The 11,930-nt window shown below is 34.6% G+C and overlaps 1 pseudogene; it reads left to right on the top strand.

Annotated features, from left to right (window-relative positions):
* Positions 1 to 10,798: 10,798 nt before the first annotated feature.
* Positions 10,799 to 11,493, top strand: LOC107138462 (annotated as a pseudogene).
* The last annotated feature ends 437 nt before the right edge of the window (positions 11,494 to 11,930 follow it).

Below are 11,930 nucleotides of genomic sequence, written 5' to 3'. Positions count from 1 at the left end.
GTCACAAAATAACTCCAAGAAAGTGAGATTCCCCTCCACACCATTTGCAGATAGGGTACTGTGGGAAATTGGTCCACCTTCTAACTGGGAAGCCCCAGACACCCAGCCCAGGCCAGAGTCAAGGGCTTCTAGAGTTGGTAACTTTTAGAGGCCTTGGGACTGTGGCTGTTCTGGGGGAGATGGGGACTCTGGCAACACTAGCTGGCAGAAGGTACAAAGAGTGGTTGTGTCTGGGTCCCATGGGAGCTCTGGTTGGGCCAGGGAGGAGGTTCCCAAAGAAGCAAAGATGAGAGATTTGATGGCAGAGATGGGGGAGGGTATTGATAAGGCTGCTATTGTCATTTCTGTGGACAGGATGTTCCTAAGTAGGGGTTTTATTTGTAGGAAACTACAATAGTTTACCATGAAAAAAAACATCATGCTTATTTAAGCCATCTTATGGGGCATTTAGTGAAGCTATACCATGTGACATTGTGCAGAGTGCTGGACATATTTTCATTTTGTTCTTACAAGATGATTGGAACAGATGATATCACTGAGAGAGAGTGAAAGAGCCAGAGACAAGCAGCTAGGCACAACCCTGGCTAAAACCTAGCTCCTTCTCCTGCACTGTGCAGATTTGCAGATAACTGAGACCCTGCTAATTTGACTTGCCTTTGTCTTCATATAGTCTCTGTCAGAGGACCAGTCCTGTAAAGCAGTGGGCTTCAGGAAGAAATGACATATAACACAAGCATTTCAACAACTGCCTAATACTTGAGATTCTCTCATTGGAGAGGGGCCCCACTTCTTGGAGCAATAGGTGGTAGAGTATAGATGGGAAAAAAAATCAGGAATTTTCACTCCTCCACTTTCTTTCAATTATCAGGAGCCCACACCAGTGAAAACCAGCTGCCCTGACTTACTTTACTCACTCTCTCCTCACAAAAAGATGCCAGTTTTCATTCAATCAACAAATAGTTATTATACTCTGATGAGAGATGATGATATGTATCAAAAAGACTTTTAAAATGTTCATTTCTTTGGAACAATTATTTTACTTCTGTGATTTTTATTAGGAAATAGTCATGGACTTTGTTGTAAGGGCATTCAATTTCAATATAAAAGATTTTAAAACTTAAGTGAAAAAATAAAAAAATAGGATACTATGATATATAGTATTATTTAAATGAAAATGATAGATTGCATATATACACATATTTGTATATATGTGTATATATTTAATTTAGTAGACTTTGTTTTTAGAGTAACTTTACATTCACAGCAAAACGAACAGGAAGTACAGAGTCCCCATTTATCTCCTGCCCCTCACAGCCACAGCGTCCCCCATGATCAACATCCTTCACAGCAGTGATCCATTTGTTACAACAGATGAGCCTACATTGACACATCATTATCACCCCAAATCCATTGTTTACATTAGGATTCACTCTTGGTGGTATACATTCTGTGAGTGTGACAAATGTATAAGCATGTGTATGTACCCTTGTAAAACATTATATATTTAAAATAGGAAAATGTCCTTTAAAGCATTAATATTTATATCTGGATTACAGAAATACAGAAGAATATCTGTCCTGGAAATCTCTCAAGTGTAAAAGATGCAGCAAGTCTTCAGCTTTGGGAAAGTCTAACTCTTGAACCACTTGCGCTTACCTGCATTGTTCTTAATACTCTTTTTAAGTCTTTTCCTACTTGATTGTACCGTTGCAAACAAGATCACATAAGGTACCACCTCATGAGGATACTATTTGCTGTCCAATACTAGCATTTTAGCTACATTTACCCTCCTTGTCTATTTAGTAGAGACTATGGTATTGCTGAAATAGTTTATCACTTTTGCACTTATTACTTTATTAATATAAAAAGAAAGAAGAAATGAAAGTGTGGATACTACTAATATGAACAAGCCTCTATTCTCTAGTATAATTGGGGATAAAGATGGATATTTTTAATCAAAATCTATAACCTTATTTGGAAATTCATTGGACAACTAATTTAACTCTGTATTCATAGGTGAAAGAAAATAATAAAATTAAAGAACAGGTACAATGATACAATTAGATAAGCAAAGCAATTAATGGCATAAATTGGGAAGACTGGGATAAAACTATATTTGTTGATGGCATGGTTATCTCTCTAAAAACTCAGAGGACTCAATGAAAAAAACATTACAGTAGTAAGAAAATATATAAAGTAATAGATTATAAAACCAACATACATAAATTGGTATATAAAAATAATAACCACTTAGAGAATAAAATGTGAGAGAGACTCCATTTTACAACAACAAAACAAAGTAAACTATAAACCTAGATAACAAGAAATGTCTAAACCCATACATAAGTAACACCATAAAATATTTCTTAGAGACAATAACATAGATATACATAGAAAAACACACCACATTTCAGATAGGAAGATTTAACATCCTAAGATATAAATTTTTCTTCAATGAGTTTATAAATTGAATACAGTTCAAATAAAAATAGCAATACCATGAGTATTATTTTTCCTGGAGCTTTTTTTTTTTTCAATTTCTAGTTGATTATACATTTGGAAGAATGAAAAAGAATAGCCCGAAAAAGGTTAGAAAGAAAAGCAATGGTGTAGGGAGGAATATTACTACTAAATAATAAATGTGCAACATTACATTAGGTTGTAATGATCCATACTTAAAATTATGTGGTATCAACTTATGAGTAGATAGACACATGAATGAATAGGTAGAAAAATTCAATGATAGATTCAAATACATTGGGAATTCAGTATGTAATAGCGGCAACACCCAAAATCAGAGAAGAAAAATGGAATTTTAAATAAGAAGTGTTGTAATAAGAGATGATTGAATTTTAAACAAGAGGCATAGTTTTAATAACTTGGGGATGAAAAAAACCTTTTCTAAATGTGATTTGAAAACCACAGTCAATAAGGGAAAAGATCAATAGATTTTTAATATCCATAGATAAAAATTAAAAATACTCTTGGAAGAGAAAAATAAAATAATTAATCAAAAAACATTTAAAACTTACATCACATCAGAGTCAAAGACAAGTGTCAAATTTGGGGAAATATTAATTATCTATATCATAAAATTGGCTGATATCTAATATTTAAAACCAAAGGAAATATACCAATAGATCTATAGAAAATATACTTTCATCTAATGTTAGATAAATAGTTCACAAAAATAACTGCAAATGCCCTTAAACACAGGGAAAGATGCTCAGCGCTGCTTATGATATTGTTATAGGGCTGGGAAACTGAGGCAACACAAAGACACCCCCCCCACTCTTTCTTTTTCTTTCTTTCTTTTTTGAGAGAGAGAGAGAGAGAGAGAATTTTTTTAATATTTATTTTTTAGTTTTCGGCGGACACACATCTTTGTTTGTATGAGGTGCTGAGGGTCGAACCAGGGCCGCACGCATGCCAGGCGAGCGTGCTACTGCTTGAGCCACATCCCCAGCCCATCCGCCCCTCCACACTCTTTCAAACCTCAATTCTTGTGATCAAGTCAGGGTAATTTCAGACAAGTCACTCAGTAACAGACATGGATTTACTGAAGGGGTAGAAAAAGTGAAAGGGGACACTCTCAATGAAGAAAGTGGGTCCTCTCAGAGAAGAGAGGGATAGCATGCCTCTCCTGGACTCCAGTTTTATTACTTACTGGGTTCCAGAGAAGTTTCCAGAAGTTCCAGGAAACTTTCAGAAGTTTCCTTCCCAGGTCCACCTCTTGACTGATAGCAGGATGACATCAGACTTATGAGTCCCCATTGCCATGACCAATCTAGGTCACTTTGGTCCATGCTGACAGTTTTAATTGGAACTTGTTCTTACAGATTTTATGGTTAGGGAGTATTATCCTTATCTCCCTGAATTCTGGAATCTTGTCTGTGTAAAGGTCACAAAAGATCTCCCCTTTTATCAGAATTATTTCAGGCTTCAGACAACAGGTAGTTTGCTGAGAAACGTGACATATCCTGACCACTTAAGTCAGACAGAGCTGCAGGTACATGTTTTTCAAAGGTGAATGTCTGTGGGGGTGGGGTGGGGGCGCTGGGGTTGTGGCTCAGTGGTAGCACACTTGCCTAGCAGGCATGATGCACTTAGTTAGATTCTGAGCACCACATACAAATAAATAAAAATAAAAGTCCATTAACAACTAATTAAAAAAAAAAGAAAGAAAGTATGTGGGGGTCAGCACAGTGGGTCGATTTAGTAGAATTATTCCCTTAATCTCATGTTCCCACCATTCATGTCTATCTGTCCCCTATCAATATAAAAAATGCAAATTAGGGGCTGGGGCTAATTGTAACTTAGTGGTAGAGCACTTGCTTTGCACATGTGAGGCACTGGGTTCGATCCTCACAGCACCACATAAAAATAAATAAAGATATTGTGTCCATTTACAACTAAAAAAATATTTAAAAAAAATATTTTTAAAAATGCCAATTAAAGGCATATCAACTAGCATTTCTCATCTATCATATAGCAACAATGCAAAAGGTTAACAAGATATTCTTTGATGTTTATAGAAATATAATTAAGAACTAATACACAAACATGCATACACACATTCTTCTTCATATGAAAAATTAAAAATGGAATAATAAACCCAAGGCCCATGAATACTCACATGGTGAGGCAGGAAAGAGGGTTAGTGAACAGGTCTGGAAATCAGTCTTTTCTGAATAAACCTTGTTATTATAGTTTTAATATCAGAATCATGTGAATGTTTTACATAATGATAAGGTAAAATGAATCAAAATGATAAAAGAAATCCTGAAATGCAAAAGAAATCAACTATATCTCTACTTGGTCAACTAGAATTATTTGAAGATATTTAAAGCACAATATTTTGATAGTATAAGGCATATAGATATATCCTATGGTAAAAAATACTGCAAAGTAATAATTATATTCTCAATATTGCTATGGTTATTTTATATACACATACACATTCACACATACTTTTGCTACATTAAAAATAATCTACCTACAAAAATGCCCCATATAATTTTATAGGCAATTTTTGATCAGATATTCAAGAAGTTGTTAATTCTAGCCATATGTAAGATCTTCCAAAAAAGAAGCCAATTGGGGGACATCTTCCCCTCTTGTTATAGTAGAATAATAGCTCCCCAAAGATATCCATGTTCTAATCTGTAGACCCTGTGAATATTTGTTTTAGCAAAGGGACTTTGCAGATGTGATTATATGATCTGGAGATAGGGATGCTATCCTGGATAATTATCCTGGATTATCTGAGTGGATTAGGCTGTGACTTTATCTTATAAAGATATTTACCTTTTTCTTTCTTTCTTTCTTTCTTTCTTTCTTTCTTTCTTTCTTTCTTTCTTTCTTTCTTTCTTTCTTTCTTTCTTTCTTTCTTTCTTTCTTTCTTTCTTTCTTTCTTTCTTTCTTTCTTTCTTTCTTTCTTTCTTTCTTTCTTTCTTTCTTTCTTTCTTTCTTTCTTTCTTTCTTTCTTTCTTTCTTTCTTTCTTTCTTTCTTTCTTTCTTTCTTTCTTTCTTTCTTTCTTTCTTTCTTTCTTTCTTTCTTTCTTTCTTTCTTTCTTTCTTTCTTTCTTTCTTTCTTTCTTTCTTTCTTTCTTTCTTTCTTTCTTTCTTTCTTTCTTTCTTTCTTTCTTTCTTTCTTTCTTTCTTTCTTTCTTTCTTTCTTTCTTTCTTTCTTTCTTTCTTTCTTTCTTTCTTTCTTTCTTTCTTTCTTTCTTTCTTTCTTTCTTTCTTTCTTTCTTTCTTTCTTTCTTTCTTTCTTTCTTTCTTTCTTTCTTTCTTTCTTTCTTTCTTTCTTTCTTTCTTTCTTTCTTTCTTTCTTTCTTTCTTTCTTTCTTTCTTTCTTTCTTTCTTTCTTTCTTTCTTTCTTTCTTTCTTTCTTTCTTTCTTTCTTTCTTTCTTTCTTTCTTTCTTTCTTTCTTTCTTTCTTTCTTTCTTTCTTTCTTTCTTTCTTTCTTTCTTTCTTTCTTTCTTTCTTTCTTTCTTTCTTTCTTTCTTTCTTTCTTTCTTTCTTTCTTTCTTTCTTTCTTTCTTTCTTTCTTTCTTTCTTTCTTTCTTTCTTTCTTTCTTTCTTTCTTTCTTTCTTTTTTAATCTGACTTACTTCATGATGTATAGAACAGCAGTTTTCTGGCTGTGCCTAAACCTGAGTTACTCCATTTTGTAATCCAATAGTTTGCCATAAACTATTCCATTTGACTTTAAGTGCTGAAGTAAAACAATCCCATACCTTGTTTGTACAAGTAGACAACCACCATCTGCCTAGTATAACCATAAGGCATGAATTGATAATTTAATCATGTTAATAAAAATGACCACTTGTGGACTTATCAAATTAATCAGAAGCACATGGATGCATGAATGTATCAAACTCAAATAGGAAAAAACAGGCCCATGAGATTATTGAACACACTAGAGCACTCAATGAAGCAATCCCTTCACTAGAAGTATCCTCACCTGGTCAGTTGGTCACTCATTAAGAGCCTTGCCCAGGAAAAATGTCGTGATGACGAACCTTTGATTTCCTGTCCTATTGGGCTTCACAGAGCACAGTTTCTTCTGCCTGTGATGACATGCATGACCCACTCTAATCTGACATTCTGAAATTGAAACTGAAACTACTTTGACAACTCTGCTGAACTGGTTCACTCAAATCCTTTTCTGACACCTACAGTGACTTTGAGCTTGCATTCATCTCTCTTTCTGCCTATGCTCTTGACTCAGCATCCTGTAACTCTGAAGCCATTTAACCATTTCTTAGAATTTCTGTGGTATATTTATGCACATTCATATATATGAAGTATGATGTGTGACTTGAGTATTATGAGAATTTAATCCTGGAATAAAAGAACTTGTGATTGCCCAGCTTATCACTACCAAGTGACCCACAAGTATTCAGTGAATTGCCACTGATGAAAGTGGTGTAGCCTGTGAATTTATTGTTATTCAACAAACTCTAACATTGTAGAAAGATACAAATATGTTTGGTCTATGATAAGGACACAGATTGTTCATGACCTGGGTTCAATGTAATCACACGTGTCTTTATAAGTGAGGGAGGAAGGTAGGACAGTCAGAGTGAAGGAAGAAGATGGGACCACTGGAAATCTCTGAGTGATGTTATTCTGGCTGGAAGGGACCATGAGCCAAAGAATGCAGGCAGCCTCTAGAAGACAGAAGGGCAAAATAAACAAAATCAACAACTTTCTCCCATAGCCTCTGGAGTGAGCAGTGTGGCCCTGGTAGCACCTTAATTGTAGCCAGTGAGATTCATTCCAGAACTTCAAGATAATAAATTCATATTGTTTCAAGTCACTAAGTTTGCAGTAAATTGTTACAGCATCATTAGAAACAAACATATCCCTGTATCTTTTAAAAGATTAGCATATCCTGGTTTGCTGGAGCCATTAGCCAAGTAGGTATGACAATTTCCTTGCCAGCGTACCCCATATTGCAGTGACATTGAATGTAGGTGACCTTGCTCAAGGACCAAGGCGGATTAGGGTGTTCCCGGTTTAAGATAATCGTGTTTAGGGCGTTCCCAGTTTAGGTTCCAGGTTTAAGGTTTAAGATTATTCCTGCTGGGAATAGGGCATATCCTGCTGCCTGAGTTCCCCTTGAGTTCTCACGGGATTCAGAGTATTTTTTGAGAGATAGAAGCCCAGTGGAGGTGGATTTGGGCAGAGAACGTGGATTTGGGCAGAGAACGTGGATTTCCCCAGAACGTGATTGTAGACGGCTGGTGTGAGTTCGGGAATAAAGAGTTGCTGTTTGAATCTACAAGCTGTGTGGTGGCTCGTGATTGTGTGTCCAGCCAGACTGCGGCACTGGTTACCAAAATCAAAGACAATATGAGAAAGTACATAATTGATCTTGTTCTTGAAAAAAGGTACAAACACTCTAAACAAAACATTGGCAAAACAAATTTAGTATTTTTTTTAAAAAAGTTCTCATTATCATGTTGGGTTTATCTCAAGCATATGAGGACATTTTATCATTATGAAAGTTATTAAAGTAATTCACCACCATAACAAATTGAAAAAAGCCACAAGATAATCTTAATAGGTTAAATAATGCATTCAATAAAATTTAAAATACATTTATGATTAAAAACTAAAAACTCTTGGGCTATAATGGAATAATTATATCTTTCATTACAAATAACCATAAATCTAAGCAAAATACATTTGTTACTGTTTTCAGATGTTGGGTGAAAGTAACACATGACTATGATACCTGAGAGAAGAAACTAAAATAAGGAGAGCCCCATAGTCATTTGCTTTGAGACACTTTCTAGATCCGCACAGGGACAGCAGGCTCAGAAAGAGCACAGCAGTCTTGCTGAATCAAGGAGAGAGAGATTCAAGTTCAGGGTCCCTGAGCTGGTTGAAATTTACAGAGCAGAGTACCAGAGGAGGGAGCTACAGAATAGGCCTGGATACTACACAGGGGGTTCTTTGAGTCTAGGGTCAATAGTAAGCTATGCATATGCAGAGTGAGATTCCATAAGCCTGATTGAAAAAAGAATGGTCAGGAAAGTACTGGTGGAACTACTAGCAAGCAGAACAATTAGTGGAGCTCACAAGGGTTAAGAGGCATTTGAGTTCAAATCAACCAAAATGAGGAGACATCACTGAATGCTCTGGACACTTGTAGGGACCCCAGAAAGGGACTCAGCTGGCCTTAACACAAAGGCTATACCAGACCCATCCTAACAAAGCTTAAAGGCAATCCTCAAAAACATCAAGTAGACTTATAAGTAACTAAATGCCTCCCACCACTAAAGAAAGTCAGTAAAATTCTTAACATCAAAAATGTAACATTCACAATGTCCAGTATTTAATGAAACTGCTAAACAAATGGAAAAAAAAACCAGGATGATGGCATTCTTATTCAAGAGGCAAATCAGTTAATAGAAACAGACCCAGCAACCAAAGGGATGATGGAAGTAGTAAATAAAAACTTTATAAATACTTTCAAGGAGTTGAAGAAAACATAAATATATTGAAGGAACAAAAGACATCATAATGAAGAAAGGGAAGCTATAAGAAAGGATTTGTAGAAATTACAGAGCTAAAACAATACACTATCCAAAACAGAGTATTGATTGGATAGCATTCACAAATTAGACACTGTTGAAAAAAATCAGTGAACTTGAAAAGAGGCAATAGAATGTATACCAAACTGAAGTTCAAAAAGAAAAACGGAAAAAACTTGCAGAAATAATAAACAGCACCTCAAAAATAATAAACAAAGAGGACAATATCAAAAGGAGAAGAGATATATTGGGGCAGGAAAACTGTGAAAAAGAAAAAGTAGAACAATATTTTGAACTGAATGATAAGAAACTCAAAACAAAGTTTGTCAGTTGTAGTTATAGCAATGTGTTGAGAGAAATATGTAGCTCATGCTTTTTTTTTTTTTTGAACCTGGGGATACTCTACCATTGAGCTATATTCCCACCTCTTTTATTTTTTGAGACAAAGTATCATTAAGTTACCCAAACTAACCTCTAATTTGTGATTCTCTTGCCTTGATCTCCCAGTCCCCAAGTCTGGGGACAGGCATGTGTCACTGTGCCTGGCTTAGCTCTGCTTGTATTTGAAAAAGGCATCTTTAAAAATAATTGTCTGAGTTACCAACTTAAAAATCTTGAAAAAGTAGAGGCAAATTAAACCCAAAATTAATAAAAAAGAGAGCAGAAATAAAATAAGAAGCTGACAGATGATAGAGAAAAAATCAATGAAATAAAAAAATCGGTTCTTTGAAAGAATAATAAAATTGAAAAACTCCAACAAGACTGAAAATAAAACCCAAAACAAATTGCCAATATTGGGAATAAATGAATAATAATTATTATAGAGCCTATGAACATTAAAATAGTAATAAGAATATTATGAAAATATATGCAATGAATTCGACAATTTATATGAAATGGAGAATTCCTTGAAATACAAAAATTATTGAAATGAATACCAGGTGAAATAGAAAATCCAAGTACTCCTAAATCCATTAGATTTAATTTGAATTAAAAACATAGTGAAAATTTCAAATTTACAGTATATAATTTGAATAATATAACTCACCTATGAGACCAGTATAACCCTTGCTCCAAAACCAGAAAAAAAACATTAAAAGCAAAACACTATGTTGCTCATGAATATTAATGCAAATATCCTATGAAAACATTAACAAATTTAATCCTGCAATATGAGAAAAGGATGCTACTTCATGACCACATTTAATTCATACCAGGAATTCATGGTTGGTTTAACATTCTAAAATAAATTAATGTAAAACATATATTAATATAATTGTGTCAATAGTATAAAGAAGACATTCTATTCCTGAATTAAAAAAAAAAACAGCTCTCAGAAAATTGGGATCAGAAAAGAATTTCTCATTCTGATGGAAGATATCTATGAAGAACTACAGCTAACATTGTGCTTACCAATGAAAGATTGAACACATTTCTCTAGAGAAGGAGAGCAAGGAAAGATAATCAATACCATCACTTCTATTCAACATTACATTTCTGCTTCTACTCCATGCAATAAAACAAAACAAACAAACAGAAATATGAATAGGAAGGTAAACAGAAAAACTCGCCTTCATTTGTAGACAACATAAATGTGTCTGTAGAAAATCCTAGAGTCTAGGCCGCGGGGAGATGGAGCGAGTGCACTGACACCGGTACATAGGTGTAGACCTGCGTGTCCTTGGGCTAGACAGTGGGACATCCAGCTTCTGATTGGGAACTACCTTTGAACCAACTTTGAGCTAGCGACGAAAGAACAAATTAAAAATGGGTGATGTTGAGAAAGGCAAGAAGATTTTTGTGCAGAAGTGTGCCCAGTGCCACACCGTGGAAAAGGGAGGCAAGCACAAGACCAGACCAAATCTCCATGGACTGTTTGGGCAGAAGACAGGTCAGGCTGCTGGGTTCTCTTATACAAATGCCAACAAGAACAGAGGCATCACCTAGGGAGAGGATACACTGGTGGAGTATTTGGAGAATCCCAAAAAGTACATCCCTGGAACAAAAATGATCTTCGCTGCATTAAGAAGAAGGGAGAAAGGGTAGACCTGATAGCTTACTTCAAAAAAGCCACTAATGAGTAATAGCTACTGCCTTATTTATTACCAAACAGAAATGTCTCTTGGTTTTTTTATGTGTACCATAATTTAATTTATGTGATACACCAGAAATCAGATCATGAATGACTGACAAAATTATTTTTGTTGGACAATCCTGATTTAAGTAAAACTGACCTGTGGTTAAATTAATATTTTGGTTATATTCTCACTTCAGTAAATTTTATCAGTTTCCCCCTTTTAAAGTTATGGTTGGACTTAATTAGTAATGTTCAGTATTTCACAAAAATGGTGAATGACATCTGAAAACTGGTTTTATATTTAGGTTTATAGAACTGATTATGTGAATATGTTTAAATATGGGGAAAATCTCTTCACTCTCTCAGAACCAAGCATGATTCACATTTGTTTCAATTTGTGTTCATTAGCCTATTAAAGGCAGTGGTTGAAGATAAGGAAGCAGTGTCTACTTTATATTTTTGTTGACCATGCCAATTTAATTAGGATTCCATGTATCTAAAATGCTGTTCTTTCCTTATGGAAAGGCATTTTAGTGTGGTTTATGTATGATATTAAATAAAGAATATTTAACACTTCTCACATTTTATAGTTGATCTATAAGTTCAGATGCTTTTAAGTCAGCATAATACAATCACAAGTTAGACTTTATTTTCTAAGACTAAGTTATCATGCAGGATTGTTTTTAAACAACTATTCAGAAAAAGTACTATGGAACATCTAGGTGGTTGGTAGTGGTGCTTTTTGCCAACTTATTAGATGGAAAGATTAAGGTAAAAGAGATATATCCATCAGTTAAAATTTA

This window comes from Marmota marmota, unplaced genomic scaffold (assembly GCF_001458135.2).
Source record: "Marmota marmota marmota unplaced genomic scaffold, marMar, whole genome shotgun sequence".
Taxonomy (NCBI): Eukaryota; Metazoa; Chordata; class Mammalia; order Rodentia; family Sciuridae; genus Marmota; species Marmota marmota.
Note: the sequence above shows the minus strand (reverse complement) of the source record. Positions and strands in the feature narration are given on the sequence as shown.